Genomic DNA, 17169 nt, shown 5'->3' on the forward strand with positions numbered 1-17169 from the left:
CCCTATTACAGCACAACCCTTCACTGTCCTTGTAATATGCATACTGCAATCTGTGTGGTCTAGTTAGACTAGTTCAGGGAAAGCGTTTTGGGTTTTGAATTATTATTGTTATTAAAACCTGGGATGGCAAGAAAAGGTCATTTCATTTAAAGAACCCACAGGAATCTCATGAATTTTCAAATATTTTTATTTGTGTGTGAAGATAGACGTTTGTGCGGGATGCGGTGGGGAAATTTTGGGTTTGTATATTAGTTTATTTTGGGCAGAGGAAGATTGCTAGTTTCCTACCAGTATTTTTGCTAGATTGTTTTGCAAAATTGCCTATAGCATTAATTGTCTGTTAAAATTTGAAATATTTAAACTTGTGGAATTCATGAAGCAGAAAAAAGACATCAATGTAATTGGTCAACAGCAAAAATTACCAAAAGAGGAAACAAATTTCTGTTGTTTGGGGGTGGGAGAATAATGAATAAGTACCACTGGTACATTTAAATAGAAGAGCTACATTTAGGGAAATAGACTGCATTCAAGTATATACAGAAGGAGGAAGAAAAACAGGAAGAGGCATAAATAAAGGGCAGAGGAATGAACAGAATGAAGACTGACTGGGTAACAAAACCCATGCAAAGTGGACCATCTTGGAGAGATCTGATCTAGCGTGCTACGAATTCTTCGTGCTACGAATTCTTCGGCAAAGGACAGATAAGATTTAAAACAGTACACAGGACTTAAAATTCAAAGCATGCTGTTTCACTAAGTCCAAGTTCTGAAAATAACTTCATTTTAACCACATCCTACATTTCGTCACAAATGCTACGTTTAGCCTATAAATGTTTCACTGCATTTTTAAACAACAAATTACTATGTCTCCAACTTTTTCTTTTAATTCAAATAAAAGCATCAGAAATGTACACTAGTAATCTGAAAGTATGGGTAAATAATATTTTCTTTTGTGACAAACTCAGCTTGGAACATCGTCATCTCCCCACCCAGCTCTCCCAAATCCTGCTGCCACCGTTTTGCAGATTTGCTGCTCCCTTGGGTCCACTGACACAAGTTGTTGTGAGGGGAAGCTGTAAAACAGGGTGTTTGCACCCTCTGAATTCATTCCATCCCTACCCCTGACCCCCCCCATCCCAGGTACTAAGCCCGCAACATTTCCATGGCCTGCTTTCCAGTTTAGCCCTATGAATCTGTTTTCAGCACAAATGAGGGGGCAAAAATTTGCGATAAGCAGATGGGAACGCCAAGATGGCTAAGGAGATGAAAAAAACCCATAACATAACTCATTCTCGGTGATGCTGACAGCCTTCTGCATGGCCGCAGGTTGAACTGATTTGGGTAAACAGTAACTCAGCTAAATAAGCATCACTCATCTCATTCCCAGTTTTTCTGGGATCCATTTCTTGACAGAGCTATACAAGTACATACACTAGCTCAGCACAAAACCAAGGGACGAGGGGCAAGAGGAGTAGGGCAACTCTTTTAAGATGGCTTATGCAATACGTCTGCCAAAACACTAACTAGAGACTGAGGGTGCAGATTCAGGCAACAGTTAGAGGATTACACAGCTAGCGACAGCCAGAAACAATAGTGCCATTTCTTTCTCTTCCGGCCCCGGAGCATGTTCTGTTACATTCTCACATGCTTCAGTCCTATGTTCATCTGACTCAGATGAGCTCTTTCCGAGACAAAAAGCAACAGAAATCTCTAACAAAAGTTACAGTTGAGCAGAATTAACAGCTTGCTATTATTGACAGGGATATTGCATTGGTCCCTCCCCCTTACCACATTCCTGGTGCCAGTCTGATTCCCTCCTTTGTGTTGGTTCTGATGTTTATGAGCCTCCTCACCGAGCCAATTTGAATTGCAAACCTACTGCTAAAACCATCTTTTCTTCACTGGATTAATTTTCTGTTGCTTTAACAAGTTGAATCAAGTTCAGTGGAAGGCCCACAGGTGCTGGTGACAGGGGAAGAAGCAGAAGCATGCAGCTGGGGAGAAGAGGGAAGATGGAAGGAAGAACGAGGCTATTATTTTTGGATTAATTTAGGTGCTGTTTCATGCTACAGCTGAGAGAAGGAAAGGAAATAAGATCTATAAAGAGAAAAGTACTGCTGCAGGGTAATTAAGACCTAGGAGTAAACATGCCAAATGGTGTTTGCCACATGACAACAAACAAACGTGAATCAGAATGTGAATCAGTACTTGAGCAAAGGAAGGAATGTTTTCTCTACTATTCAGGAAGCACTTCAATTGTTTGGAAAAGGTGTGAGTCATTAACTCCCGCATGTACAAGTGAGACATCCAAAGCTATAAATACCTGACATACTTCAAAGGCTCTTTGGAATAGAAGAATGGAAATCTATATGTACTTATTCAAAATTACAAAAGCATGAAGCCATGCGTCATTTCACAGATTTTGATTTGTTGGGTTTAGACTCTTCTGAATTGCATTATCCAAGCATGACAAGCTATAACCTTGAAAGGACCCGTTTTCTTGCTTCTGACGCTTTGGATAGCTAAACAGCTATCTGTGATAGAAGATGAGAGGTGCACAGGATTTGACAGTATGCTATTTTAATGCAACATTTTTGTATGTCTGAATTTGTAGCTTATCATAGCCATTAAATGAAATTACCTTTCTGAGGGCAACCAAGAATCTCATTTGCAGCAGTTGCATGTCATAAAAACAATCCTCCTCCTCCTCATTCTCTTTGATTTCACGTCTGCTTGTAGGAGCTCAGCATCAAGGCAGTAAGAAAGTTTTATTGTGATCTCACAACATCGATTTTTATGGTAAATGCAGGATTCTTCGGACTATAACACACTCAAGCTCTTCTTAATCTGTTTATAACTCCTAACATAATTTATTCCTTTTAAACATAGCTTAAAAGGCTGGTTGGACTTTAGATGGGGTTTTCATTCTCAGGTGAAAACCACCACAGTATCACAGAACACCAGTGCACTGGGATTATCAAACACTGGTGAAGGGCTTGGTTCCTAATCTAGACTTAGCCAGTCTGGCTGCTTAAAGCCAAATATTACTATAATAATCAAAGTATAGATCCTGTTCTTTCAAATACGCAGCTTTAACATTTTTCCCTATGAAAGTCATCAAGTTGAGATGGTATTAAACTCCTACACAATCCTTCTAGAGAAAAGTATGTTTTCTTCACATGATGTATTCTTCAAAATGATTCTTGCAATGCCTTCTACCTTGGATAAGAGATTCCAAAAAATACTGATGGACTATACATGATCATGCTACAGGCACTTTCCAGAAGGGTATCATAAAGTGCCCTCAGAGTTCTGGTTAACCCAGGTTCAGGGAGTAAATGGACATTACTCCGCTATGACTGAAACTCCTGGGAAAACTAATTGCACAACAGGAAGAGGGGAAAACAGGGCTTAAGAGCTTGGACGCACATGAGACTCATTCATTTACCCCTGACCCCAAATCTCAGAATGGAAATACACAAGAGGAACACAAAAAATGTGCTTGGCTTTGTGTAAGCACATGGAAAGTATGATTTTACAGTATCATAAATATTTAATTACACTTTTATATCGCTAGCGATACCCTTTCTTAAGGGTATCTTCTTTAAAAATTCCTATTAAAAAAACCTCTTTAGAACTCTATCTCTGTTTTCCTTAATTTAATAAACAGACTTATGAAAGAAATACATTTATGAAGAACTTATTTCTCCTATTTAAGTTATTTTGTCTTCACAGAGATTGATCAGGTATCATTACAAGCCAAGGCTATACAAAGTGATCTGTAAAACCTTTTGTTCCTTTGATGAAGAATTTTTTGGAATGTAAAAGCCTGACTGCCCAGGCTATTGTTGCATTTGAAACATTGCAGTCTGCATTTAACTAGCGCTACATCACACACAATTTCATTACTGTTGGGAAACTAGTAGAATATAAGGTGATATCCCTTCCTTTGCCAGTAAGTTCCAAGTTTTGTTAAATTGTGTCACTTGGTGCAGGCTTTTAGCTGTTGCACACTTCATATTACAGTCTTCTCAGACAGTGAGCAACCTTCTATACATTTGATAAAAAAATAAGTCTGTTTTAAAAGCCTAGAAGTCTGAAACAAATATTCACACTTATTGCTTCAGAGCAAGTAAATCAAGAAACACTGATGAGCTCATCATCAAAAGTTTCTGCATGCCAGAGCCGCCCAGACTGCAATGTGATAACACAGAGAACCTCGCAACTACAGCTGGATTATCCTATTGATGTATTTGTACATAGTCACCAGAGTAATGCTAACAATTTGTGTAATAAAAGACATTTAAAGATCATTTAATTAGCTTGTACTGTGCCATTTATGAATCTTATCTCTCCTATCATCCCAGGAAGCAGAAGCAAACTGCTACTGTACTGAGACCTGATGCAGTTGCCTTTGTGTAAGTGTCTGAAGGACACTAAGGCTTAAATAGCTGTTGCTGTTAAGTCATGAGCTAAATTTGCAGCACATCTCATACAGTGGTTCTCTAACATGGCAGCAATAAGAAAAAATAAGTTTGTCTCACTTTCAAGAAGTCTAAGGTAGTGGTAGGGCTTTTCAGACTGGAATCACAAATCACTTAACACTGTGCAATTTAAAAAGAATCTAGAGGATGCAGGTTTTCCACAGCAGGGCCCCCATCAGGCTGCTGAGCCAGCTAGCAATCTTCCATGATCTCCTTGAATGCACATTCTTGGACTAAAATGCACAAAGTGGAAAAAACTAAATATGCAATAAAACAGACATACGTGTATAAACTCATCTAAATGTTTAAGAGAAATATCTCTTAAAGAGTCTCATTCAAATGATGGCAACGTACTAAAGTAATTCTTCTTAAAACAAACTACTGTAGAAGCCTACCACAGAAGTACATTTTGGGTTTATGCAGTAGAGGTATACTGTCAAACAAAGGAGGCACAGCCAGTCGCTGTTCGCTCAGCCTAACACAACTTTTGTCTTAAAGAAGCGGGTTGATAGATTTCCCTACTGCATCCACGTATTGTTTTCTCACATTACCAGTCATCTGAAGAATGGAAAAAAATATATAATTCGAGAGAGGGCTGAAGGTATCAGTCAAGAAGTAAAAACTTGCTCTTGTCAGATAGAGTGATTTATCAAGCTACTGTCACTCAGTGAGAATATGGTGAATGATTATGCAAGCTCATTTCAGTGCGAAGTAAAGCAAGTTACATTGAAGATGTTTAAATCCCTAACAGCGATGTAAACTAATCAGCTTCAGTCTGTACTGAAATCAACTAAGAGGTATTGCAGCTCCATTCTGCATCTCAGATGCAGGGGCAGTAATCTGTAGTTGAGGGATGACTGACAGGTAAGGGACAATATCCCCTTCATGGGTTCCAACTTGATCTAGAAAGAATTTATCAGTCTGCACCAACAGAGAGCAGAACCGAGTTGAGGGAATGTGTCTGGCAGGTGTAAGAACTTCATAAATATCTGAATCAAAAATAGAAGTCTAAATGTATTAAATATTCTGAAAAAAAATCTTTATTAACCAAATTTTATTTCTTAGTAGTAAATGGCCTCATTTTTAGAAGCAGTAGTGGTAATAAGACACACACAATGGTCAGCAATAGTCATCCAGAGGATATCACAGCTTTATCTTTTGATCAAACTTTTGTAATACATAATTTGGAAATTACTTTCTTAGAGGAACAAGAGCTGTCAGATAGTAACCCGTATCAGATCAACCCCAACAAAGTGGTAACAGCTTAGGACAAGTCAGAGCCAAAGTTGGAATTTCAGAGCATACGTGCAAATTATTATTTTTTAAAAACCACAGTGTTGACATTACAAGGGAAGAAAAGAGAGGAAAGATCGTATCTTCTGAGCCCTTGATCAAATTACTCCATAATTCACCCACTAAACCTATCCCCTGGTTCCCATAAGAGACAGCAATATGAGACAGAACAAGCTTGTGGATTTTAGAGCATTAAGAGAGAAAAGGGAACAAACTACAATGTTGCAACTAAATCTCTAGAGGATGTAGAAGCATTCAGAGATATTTTAAATTACAATTTTATGGAATTTTTCAGATATAAAATAGGGGGTCAACTTGAAATTATCCACAATCTATGTGCAAGATACACAAACTAGGAGCACAGAACTATATAGTGTCTGCAATTTCCTATGGTTTCTCTCAGCAAACCTTTTTCAAAGTAATTGTCAAAGATTATTAGATTCCAATATTTTGAAGATGGTCTCTGGTAGTTCTTAATTTATCCTAGCCTCTCATCTTTGAAGCAATTCCGTTTCTGTCTCAGCACCTAATTTCCATTTTACACATTCTATAATTGTGTTTGTCCTTTTGTCCTTTAAAGTTGACTTCTAAAAGATTCCCATCATTAACACATCTACAAAGAACAAACAACTTGCTCCCTTTCTGGGTCCTTTTGTTGAGATATAATTATTAAAATTATAATTATTTTCCTTACATATTTTAGAAAGTTGGAAAGTGCTTTAAATTGCTCTTTTACAAAAAGTTGTGGGCTTGTACATTTCTTTCTTCTGGAAGGGATGTATGCGTTGCAGAGGTTTCAGATCCTCAACCTGTAAACTAACTTGTTGCATGAGTTACTGTTCACGTCATCTTCTATCAAGTCCTGGCTATTTTTGATCATATTTAAATTCTTACAGTTTCCCTTTGCATATTTAAGAACTACTTCTCTCAGCCCTGAAATCTTATGCAGGGTTTCAAGAATTCCTTACTAAGATTTTTTTAAACATTTTACTTCAACCCATCTACCTTCTCTCTCTCCTTTCTTAAATATACAGTGTTCTCTTCTTAGTTTCTTAACAGGTAATGCATGATCTTTTTCTTCTTAGGATATGGACATGCTAACACTTTTTAATCTGTAAAGCTAAAAGCTGGCAAGTCCTCACCAAGATTAAAAAAACGTGAAAAATAACTCACAACATTGAGCTATGCCTATTTCATGATACAGACTCTTTTCTATATACAAAGTATAAATAGTGTCCACAGCTGTGCAATTTATCCTTAGCCATTAAATGTCTCCACAATCTTACAATTTCTAAAAGTGTCTGCATTACCTACAAATGAGCTGTATTAATATAAACAGCACACGAACAGCCAGAGAGCCTATAAAACAAAAGCCCTAAGTACAAAACTTAACTAAACTTAAAAGCATCACCTTCACATTTAAAAAGTAAGAGCTTGTAACTATTTCACAATTGATCCATTTGCCAAGAACACTTCAAAATGTTTTGATCCCACAATCTTGAATTCCTGGTTTATACTCCTCAAGGAAAAACAAGAGCTTGTTTGAAAATCATACAGCCAACCATCTCCTCTGTGCTCTGACTCGTCAGGATGCTTATGTACCGGAGATACTTTGCATCCTGCTGAAAGTTCGAGAATTGTCTAGTTTGACCAAAACACCCAACACCCTCCTGATAGAAGAGATGATGAAATAACCTGGAAAGACTGACAGATTAAAACAAAGGATCAGTCTAACAGCTAGGCACAGTAACACAACTAAATGTGGGTTCATTGTCTCAAGTCCTAAATAAACAAGTTCATCATATAGACTATACTATTAAAAAACCCAACACACTTCACTTAACAGCACTCTGCAGAGGAGTAAGCGAGACTAAAATAAGCTGTACATTGTATCTTATCTCCATTTTAAGAATGAGCAAGTTTCTTAACCTCTTTGTCTCAGTTTCCAAGGCTACAAGTGAGGCATGACAAAGGCAGGAAGAAAACCCAGATATTTTTTGGCTCCCTTTTTTTTTTTTCTCATTTTGCTGTTCAGCCATCTTATCTTCCTAAACTGTAGGCTTTAGTTATTTAAGCATACAAATTATTCTCTGTGCAGCCTGTTTTTTTGGTGATTCTAATCAGCTTCCCTTTTTGCAAATCTGTCCAATTGTTCAGTGATTAAATTCGATCACTTCTTGCTTATATGCACACTTGGAAATAATCAAGGAAACAATACCCCGAGCTGTACTAGCTGAGGAAAGGACGCATTCCTATAAAATAAAGTTAAACCAAACTATTTTTAAAGGTATGCAAATGATGTGAGAGAAGACAGGAAACCACATTTGAAGTGTAAATCAAACCCATTGTTTTGCAAAATTTCTGGAAAAGCTTTGAAAAATGGCTTTTTCACTTTTCTCCCCCAGACTTTCTTTGTTCACTACAAAAGGAAAAACAAAGCAACAGGAAAATGAAGTGATGTCCCTCCTCCGCAGAGAAGTAACAAAGTCTCCTCCCCCTTCCAAAGGGGATCACAGTTTGCCAGCTTTGGCAGCCACTGGAGTATTTAAAATAGAAATGAATCCCAAAATGTGATTTGGCAAACAACCGCTGAAATATTCAGTAAGTCTGTTTTCCCTCTTTTCCACTTCCTTTCTACCATTCCAATGATATCTAGAGAAGCTTTCAAACACCTCAAAGATTAAACGCACGTGTAGCTAACATCTAGACAAAGAGCCCCATGAACTTTAACACACATGCAACATATGAATCAGACAGACCTATCTTTGTAAGGAGAGTGCTCCTTGTACAGCCAGTTCCCAGACTGCTGTGACATTTCCAACAGCTGTTCTCATTCTTATATACAGCCTGAGTTTTAAGGGAGGCACCCTACGTGCCTCCTAGACCTGAAAGCATCAGGTGATTTCTCCCAGTTGATTTGTCATTAGTAAAAGCCAACACTATCAAATTTTGTAACTGGTTCAATCAATTTTTCAGCACACATAGGCCAGACTAAAATTTCCACAACACAGTAAGTTTTCACCTACAATAAGGTGAATCCTACAATCCAGAACACACGATATTTTATAGATATTTTAGGGAGAGCATGCAACACTGTGTTGAAAGAAAATATAAGGACAAAAGATGGTAGATGAATCAGAAAGATATGAACCCTTCACAGGGATATCCAAATACACTGCCAGACTGAAGCACGCTAGCTGGAGCCAGTATGCAAGAAACTCCTCCCAAAACAATTGTTTTTTGAAAAAAAATTATTTAATATGAAACACAACTTGGCACAGGGTGGGAACAATAAGCCAGTTGTCACACATGTTTGAAGCAACAACAGAAAGCACATTCTACTAATGTAGGTAAGAAACTAGATGTGAGGAAAACACCACAGCTCAGCTTTAAACAAATGTTTTCAACAAGAGCAGCAGATCATGTGGCAGGTATAGCCGCTATTTCACTGGACCTAAATCTTTAAAAAACCACTGACTTCTCACTAACTAGGAAGTGTTGTATATAAATTAATCCATCTTACGCATTCACAGAATAAAAGCAGTTAAGTATTTCTCAATCCACAAAATGTTAGTTTTAACATGCAGCTAGCCAGCCAGCAGACTGCTTCGTATAGTAGTTTCAATTTCTAAGACGGGCAAAATGTCTTCGATGTATTTATGCAGTATCATAACATTACCAAAACATTCCTGTTCAGTATCTTGCAACATACCTCCAGAAAATTTCAGGACCAAAATTTTCTCATTCAAAGAGTAGAGAAACTTTCAAATCGTTTTTAAACAACATTTTGTCTTCTGTATGTTTTAAGTTTTAGAATTTTTATAATCCAATCCTGACAGCCATTTCTACTTTGCCATCAATGAAACTGTTCAAAGGCAGCATCAGGAAGGCTCAAAAGATTGATTTCACAGATCACTGGTCCAGGCAGTGTTTGTAAACTGCTGACCCAAAACCATGGAGAATTGCTCGGGCCTTGTGGATTGAAGGGAGACTTACAGCTTGCTAGACAATTTAAATTGATTTGAAACCCGAGGTTAGCCTGTCAGTTTTTCCTAAAAAAACCCCCAACTTTTAAAAGGGTTCATTCTAAATGAGTCATACTAGCCCACACAAGCAAATCAGCACATTGTTCTGGTTTCCCCTCCCTCAAAATGCATCGTGTTCTCTCAGTACAATACTACTGCACAAATAATTCAGGACTTGCCAAAAGCTACCACCAAGCTCTAATTACAGCAGTCCTATTCTGTATATTCTTAAATCAAACAAAAACTAAATCAGCCTGCTAAAAAACAGCCAGTACTTCAAAATCTCCAATGCAGACTAAGAAATAAATCTCTGCAACAAAATATTAGCCAGATCAGCCTGCATCAGAACCTCAGTGCAGAAAGAGTCTCAATTCCTAGCCGCAAGGTAAGACTGTGGTGGTGCACATATGAAAACTGCTATGCAAAAGAAATGACAAAAAGCATCAATGAATTACACCAAGTTATTTTAATGCAGATCATTGCTGCTAAATGCTTCAGCCAACTTAATGGTATTTCCACTTTGCCTTTTTGGCTGCTGTTTCCAAGTGATTCAGCTCCATGAGTGAGAATGTTTGCATTGTCAAAGTTTTTGTCACAGTCAGCATTCTGTTGAGAACACTATGCCCTATTTTAGGTTCAGTATATTTTACAGAAGAGTTAAAAAAAAATTATGGGTGCATGTCATTCTGCCAATCATTCTCATCTTATCAAGTTTTAGTCATGACATGACAATACCAAAAGACTTAAAGGCATTTTACTGTTTTGCAGACAGCCTGTTTGTCACAAATGATGGAAAAAGTAATCTTGAGGTCAACGATGAAACTTGTAAACATGAGGCTTCCTTACTTAAAAAGTATTTACTCAGTCTCTGACTTGGGAGTTTCAAGGCAGGATCTTCCATGCCCTAAAAATGACAAAAACCTATTTACTCCAGGTGCTCTTCTCCTATCCTAAATTTGAAATTTCTGATTAAAACAATCTGAAAACTAAGCAACAAACTAAGCATCATCTCAGTTTCCAAGTTTTTCCTGTTGCCGAACAATACAGAAAATAATTCCAAAGATTACTCCCAAATCACACGCTAACTTTAAGTATTCAGCCATGAGAAAAGTAAATACTCATCAGCAGGTTTGACTGCAAGCTTCCGATATGCAGTGTAGCTCTTCCGACTCACAGACAGAAATATTTAACTAGCAAAACCTAGGGTTGCTCTGAACAGACCATAACACATGACCTGGCATGTGCTTTGACAGCAAGTTGTACAAGAAATATGACAATACAACAGAGTTACAAAACCAAAATATAACAGTGCCAGGATAAGTCTCTAGAAATACACTTTGTGATATAAAGCCATACATCTTTACCATCTGAACTAAAGACTTAAACCTCTTAGAAGCAGTAGCCTAACTCAGCCTAACTGCTGAGGTCAAAAGACATACTGTATTATGGCAACTAAATAAATATTTACCATAGCTATTTTCAAAAGGCTGGGTTGGCAAAGTGAGTAAGACTATGAGAGTATTCTGGATCCTCTTTTAAACTCTGGAATAATTGACTTCAGGCAAGCTTTCAGTTCTCTTGTTTGTTAAATCAGTGAATTATGGAGTTTTGGGTTTTGATTGGAGATGATTGAAAAAGCCATTTCACTCTACTGCCTATCTGCTTCTAAAGCACAGACAGCTGGGATGCTCATTAAGTGTTTCCTTAACCAGCACTTTAAAGGAAAAAAAATTTAGCAAACCAAAGTAGAACCAAATTTCCGGAAAGAGATGGGAATTTTAGTCACATTCCCCAGACAGTGAAACACTAGGTTGATATGCTGCTATGAGGAGTTTTTAAATCACCATTACCTTCTACTGCACTACTCTGCAGCTAAAAGTGGACCCTTCCTGAAATATTAATATAATCGGAGATTTAACACCACTTCCTAAAACAGCCTTAATAGCCGCTTCAACACAAATATGTCTGGAAGATATACATATACATGTCCAGGCAAATTTGAGCTCAGACAGACAGTTCTCAGTATGAAAAGAATAAAAAAATTTCTCCTCTTTGAATGAAAGTTTGCAGAATGTATTTCTTCCCAATAACATTAAAAAGTTGATTTTGAGATATAAATCTGTTCTTAAGCTGTGGATTTCAGAGCAACGTAGTGTAGAATGATCACGTCTGTCCAAAATCTTCATGGCCAAAGATATTTACAATCAGACAGTCCTCTTCAACTATCAACAGAAATTACATACCTTAACTTTCACAAATACTAAAATAGATCTGTTAATAACTGTTTTCTATAAAACTATATGAATACCTGGCAAGATAAGAATTAGCACAAATTAGCGCATGAAAGTACCAAAACTGACTAGCTTGCAGAGCTAAACAACAAAATAATCCACAGCTCCTAAAAATGTTTCTTCAGTTCAAGGATTCCCCCCCCCCCAAAGGCATACTCTCTTTTCTAAGTTATCACCTTTTTGCCAGATTCCAAAGTAGTCCCTTCAGCCCCAAATTTTCTTTGTCCACTAGCCTCTACCTATCAAGCAAAAGAAATAAAGCAGAGAAAATGAGTAATTTGATCAAAAGTTCCAAAAACTAACAGCTTCCACAGTTTGTGCCAATATTTTCTCAGGAAGTTGTAATTTTATACAGAGCAAATTCCAATGATTTTGCATTCTAAAAGTACTAAAGGAAATATTTTCTACTCAAAAGACTGCACATTTAAGCCTCCCATATGAACTGTGGGGGACTAGAGGTCTTACAGAGCTAGAAGACAGGAAAACCTCTCAGGTTTTACAGGGCTACAAGCAGCAAATACTTTACTAAAACCAAAATAAAAACCTGAGGTCATGCTTAGACCTTTAAAAACATAAATATTATGTAATAAAAAGCACAAAGCTCAAGAGAGCTGCTCATCTGAAAAATATGTGAAAAACCTTTCAAAAAGACACACTTATTCCAACCCATCTTAAAGAGGCAGAAGAGATTATGTTCCCTCTATTTTCACATTGTGTACAGCTTTTCCATAAGGGAATGCTTATCACAGATCCTAGCATACCCTGTAAAACAGCGCAGACACATTAGGGTTGCATCAATTAGCAATGCAGCATTTAAAAAGATAGTTATCTTAATAATGAGAAGTCTTCACTTTTCTCTCTCATGGAAAAAATAAAGGGGGCGGACTTATACTTCAATATATTTTTTTTTCTTATACTAAAGGCTAGATTTCTGATTTTTCAGGTACTGCTCAATTGTTTTCAAGAATCGTATCCCTTCTGCTCTCTGCATATTTTCTGTTCCTAAATGACACTGTCATGTACACCCAAGGATATGAAAGTGATGAGTTAATGTGATGTATAGAGTATGTTCCTCATCAGCCTAAGAAAGGCACCTTGTGAAGATATGCTTGTCCATTCTCCTTGTACTTTTTAAGCTCTCAGAATACAAATTGAGGTTTAGTTCATCTCCCAAACTAATGAGCAGAGTTTCTCTTCTATGGTGTGACAGCTCTCCCTTCTAAACTAGATCATAAAACCACTGCCAAGAAAAAAACAAGCACGTTCAAGAAAAACTGTTAGAGGTACAGACTGATGACTGCAAATGCACCTATGAGGCAGCAAGTCCCGTACTGATTAGTCCTAGAAGCATACAGGAGTTGCCCAGGCTTTTAACTGTCCACTGGAAATAATTCTTCAGAACCCTTAAGCAGATTATGCAGGCAGGGCAAATATTTCATTGTGTATCATCCAATAGACATATATACATCTAATACACCTTTATCTTCCCTGTGTAACAATTACCCCTGAAACTTCTGGAAGAGCTCATGGAAAAACAGTGATGGAAAAGAAACCTTGAACCATGTGGCAAAATCAACTAAGTTAAAAGTAGCTGGGATCTACAGATTTAAAATACCTAAGTTACAGACATTTCATAAACTGGCAGGAGAAAGCCAAATAAAAATTACAAGAAACTCTCTATTGCCGCATGTTCACAAAAAGGAAAGAAATACAGTTTTTAAATTATAATCAAAACTGTCTCCGTATCACTTGAAATACAAGTTTGAATGGACAAGCATCTTGCTCATTACAAGCAAGAGACAAATCCAAGACGCCATTCTGTTGCAGAGAAACTGACTTTGATATGAGACTGTGCTGATGAATGCTCCTCTATAATGTATACACTAAAACCGTAACAATACTATGATTTTTGGAAAAGCAGAGCATACATTTGTTTAGAAACTGGTACTGATTTTCAATTATTTCATTTGTTCAATAATTTTTTTTATCCACAGCTCAGCTATTTGCATCCAGCACAATCACTGCAACTATGAACCAACACCGGCTTCTTATTTTTCCAATATATTTTCAACCTTTTTTTTGAGGTTCTTATTTGATGGAAAAAGTACACTAACTCTTTTAGCCAGCACAATATTAAAAAATTTCAGTGTGTTATCCGTGTAATACAATTTCAAGGACTACTGGCTGAACTTATAACCCCCTCTCAGTAAGCAGTGCTTGCCACTGAAGACCACATTATTCATTATACGGATTCATATTTCCTTCTGCATTCTACAGATTTCATTTTGTTTGGATGTTTAACAACTTTTATACGAAGGCACCCAACGCCAGCTTTCTATATAGACCGTGACTTAATATGCAAAGAATTGCAGGTACTCAACTGTAGGGAAAAAAAAACCAATTATGTAACATTTGAAATCTTAAGAAATCTAATTCCCACTCATATTTAAATGCTGTTGCTTTGGTATTTCATCTGTTTACTGTTATTTCCCATATGAATTACTAGCGTATGCATGAACCTTCCATCAAGTGCCCTGGCAGTTACGTAGGAATGTTTTAATACTATTACACAGCCTTTTCCATAATCTCCTCTGTAGGGGGTTGAGCAGAACCCCCTGATAACCCATGCTGGTTATCTTTTTCAACATGTTTCTATACAAGACTGTTTCTCAGTCTGCAAATTTGGCCTCAGAATTCTGTCCATTGCTATCTCCATTGTTCAGGAATAGCTCTGTTGATTTACACTGATAAACCAAGATAATGTATAACCATAAGCAATGAAGTCAATCTGCAAAGGACAGAGTAGGAAAAAAGCCTGCAACGTTATCACCATTACGCACTACAAAGAAAAATTACAGGCTTGTTAAAAAAAAAAAAAACAAGGGGGGGTGAGAACTGGGCTTTTTTTTTTTAATGCACCACTTCTTGCTATTTACAATATTATGCAATCTAGTATGATTTGCAATACTGTATTTAAAGAATGTATTTACTGAATACCATACTGATGCTGAGTGGCAATACCAATCAGAAAGGAACCTGATTCAGCTGCTCTTTGAAAGCAACTGCACAAACAAGCAAAACAATCAAACACTTCTCACATTCCAACAAGCAGAAAAACAGAGATAATTACACAGAACACAGGAGAACTCACCATGACTAAAGCTCCAGTGCAGCTTGAGCAATCTCTGTCTAACCGCTCTGCAATCTCACCTTAAACCTGCAAAGCTGTCGCAGGAGGTTTTTCATGGCAACTGTTACTAACAGTATCTCTCTATCAACTGCTAAAAACAGGTACTTTATATACCAGAGTGCAACATTCCTTCTGATGTACCAGTTTCTGAACAACTCTCCTAAAAGAACCACCTTTAGAAGACATTCGTTCCCACTCTTTAGAAGATAAGTGGGTTAACTTGTAAGGAACCATGAACCAGCACCCTACCTGCCAACAGGTTCATGGAGCAAGATGACAATTACGATACCGCAGCCAGAACCAATACAGATTACAGGGTAAACGAAATGTACTTTAAACCCTGCTTGTACTGACATTTTCTCTAACAGGGATACTGCCTTTGCTGTACAAGAAATACTTACTAGGCAAAATTCATAGGTACAAGAGCACTTCAAGCTTCAGCAAGCTTTGTCCTAACACGCCTTCGTTTTCTGTACTTCCCAAGCAATCTTTTCTAGCCAGACATAGTGACCTTTGAATATGAGTCTGCCTCATTTTAAGAGGGCCTGCCATAATATTTTTTACATTTTGCTGTTACAATTGAAAGATACATTACTGACAGCTTCATTAGCAGGAGCGCAGGCTTGAGACTTTCTTGCTAATAATCTGATATTGCAGCCCTTTAAAAAACCAAATTTTGAAAAAAAACCCCCCACATTATGAAAACAGTTTTACAGATCTAAAGCTCTAAAACAGTCAACATTTCTGTCTTGGATGTATATTTAACACCAAGTTCAGCGAGTTGTTCCATTGACTACAACAGACTGCAAACTGTTGCACCATCAAAGCATATGTAAGTGATCATATTGAGATTTTTCATGTGCCCCACATTCTCTGCATCTTTACTATGAGCGATCTCCCTGCTTCTAAAAACCGAGAATGTCTACAGTTTACAGTACAAAAGTCATTAAATAAACTATCTTCTCCAAGGATCATTCCAAACAGTAGGAGTCACACTCCTTAACCATATAGTTACAGACTTAAAGTCTGACACTGGACAATATTGTGCAACCTGTTTTTAAGCAAAACTACCCTAACTAGATGAGGGAGGCAGAGAAAGACAATTAGCAAGGCTTAAAACAAACAGAAAAACAATTACAGAAGATGACTTACTCCTCCATGGAAAACTCCTATGCTAATATTTATTCTCTCTGAGCTTGTATATATTTGCATTAAACTTCAAAGTTTATTACAGCAATATTGATGTAATTCTGAGCCTTTACAGAAAGAATCAGTGATGTTAACGGGGTTCCAAACAGGCTCAGGGGTTATTCTGCAGAAGACAATTAGGGGCTAATACAAGGTAGAGAGAAAGGCAAAGCTTGCCTCGTGAAAAAAAGTGCTAAAAGACTAATAGCTACACAAGGACAGTTTCAACTCAAGGGCTATAGGATTTTTAAGTGTCTCCATTACTGTCAGACATGCATGTCTTTGAATTTACTGGCCAATTTGGGGAGGACATTATAATACTTTTCCTTTTTTAAACTGTTCTTCCTTCCTCTAGCAACACTGAAAAAGCCCACAGAAAGGACACCAACAAGTATAAAAGCAAAACAATGATACTCACTAAGAGGTTATTTGGCAGCTGAGACAACAGCAAGAGCACCTGTGATATGTACAGAGACTTACGGTAAGAGGGAATATACATGAAGTCAATATAGAAGGATGTCTGTATTTGTTCATGTTTATAGCATACATTTAAGTGTCTTTTGAATGCGTATGAAGGTTTTTCTGACAGGAAGAGCCTCAGAGCTGGAAAACTGGATATAAATATACACATGCAGAATTTACATCTTTTGTATTATATACTGTCTTCCTTCTTTGTTGAGCTTTGTAGAGAGGCTGGT

The 17169-nt window shown here is 37.3% G+C and overlaps 1 protein-coding gene across 7 annotated transcripts in view; it reads right to left on the reverse strand.

Moving 5' to 3' along the window:
* The window catches only part of PEAK1 (pseudopodium enriched atypical kinase 1), a 123357-nt gene that overhangs the window by 100689 nt on the left and 5499 nt on the right, over positions 1 to 17169 (reverse strand). The window contains exon 1 of one of the 7 annotated variants that reach the window (XM_076348469.1): positions 15245 to 15273. The exons of the other annotated variants lie outside the window; for them this stretch is intronic. The gene's annotated coding sequence lies outside the window, so the exon portion shown is untranslated. Of the gene's footprint in view, positions 1 to 15244; positions 15274 to 17169 lie in introns of those variants that run through there. 7 annotated transcript variants of the gene reach the window in all.

Source organism: Aptenodytes patagonicus, chromosome 10, assembly GCF_965638725.1.
Source record: "Aptenodytes patagonicus chromosome 10, bAptPat1.pri.cur, whole genome shotgun sequence".
NCBI classification, from domain to species: Eukaryota; Metazoa; Chordata; class Aves; order Sphenisciformes; family Spheniscidae; genus Aptenodytes; species Aptenodytes patagonicus.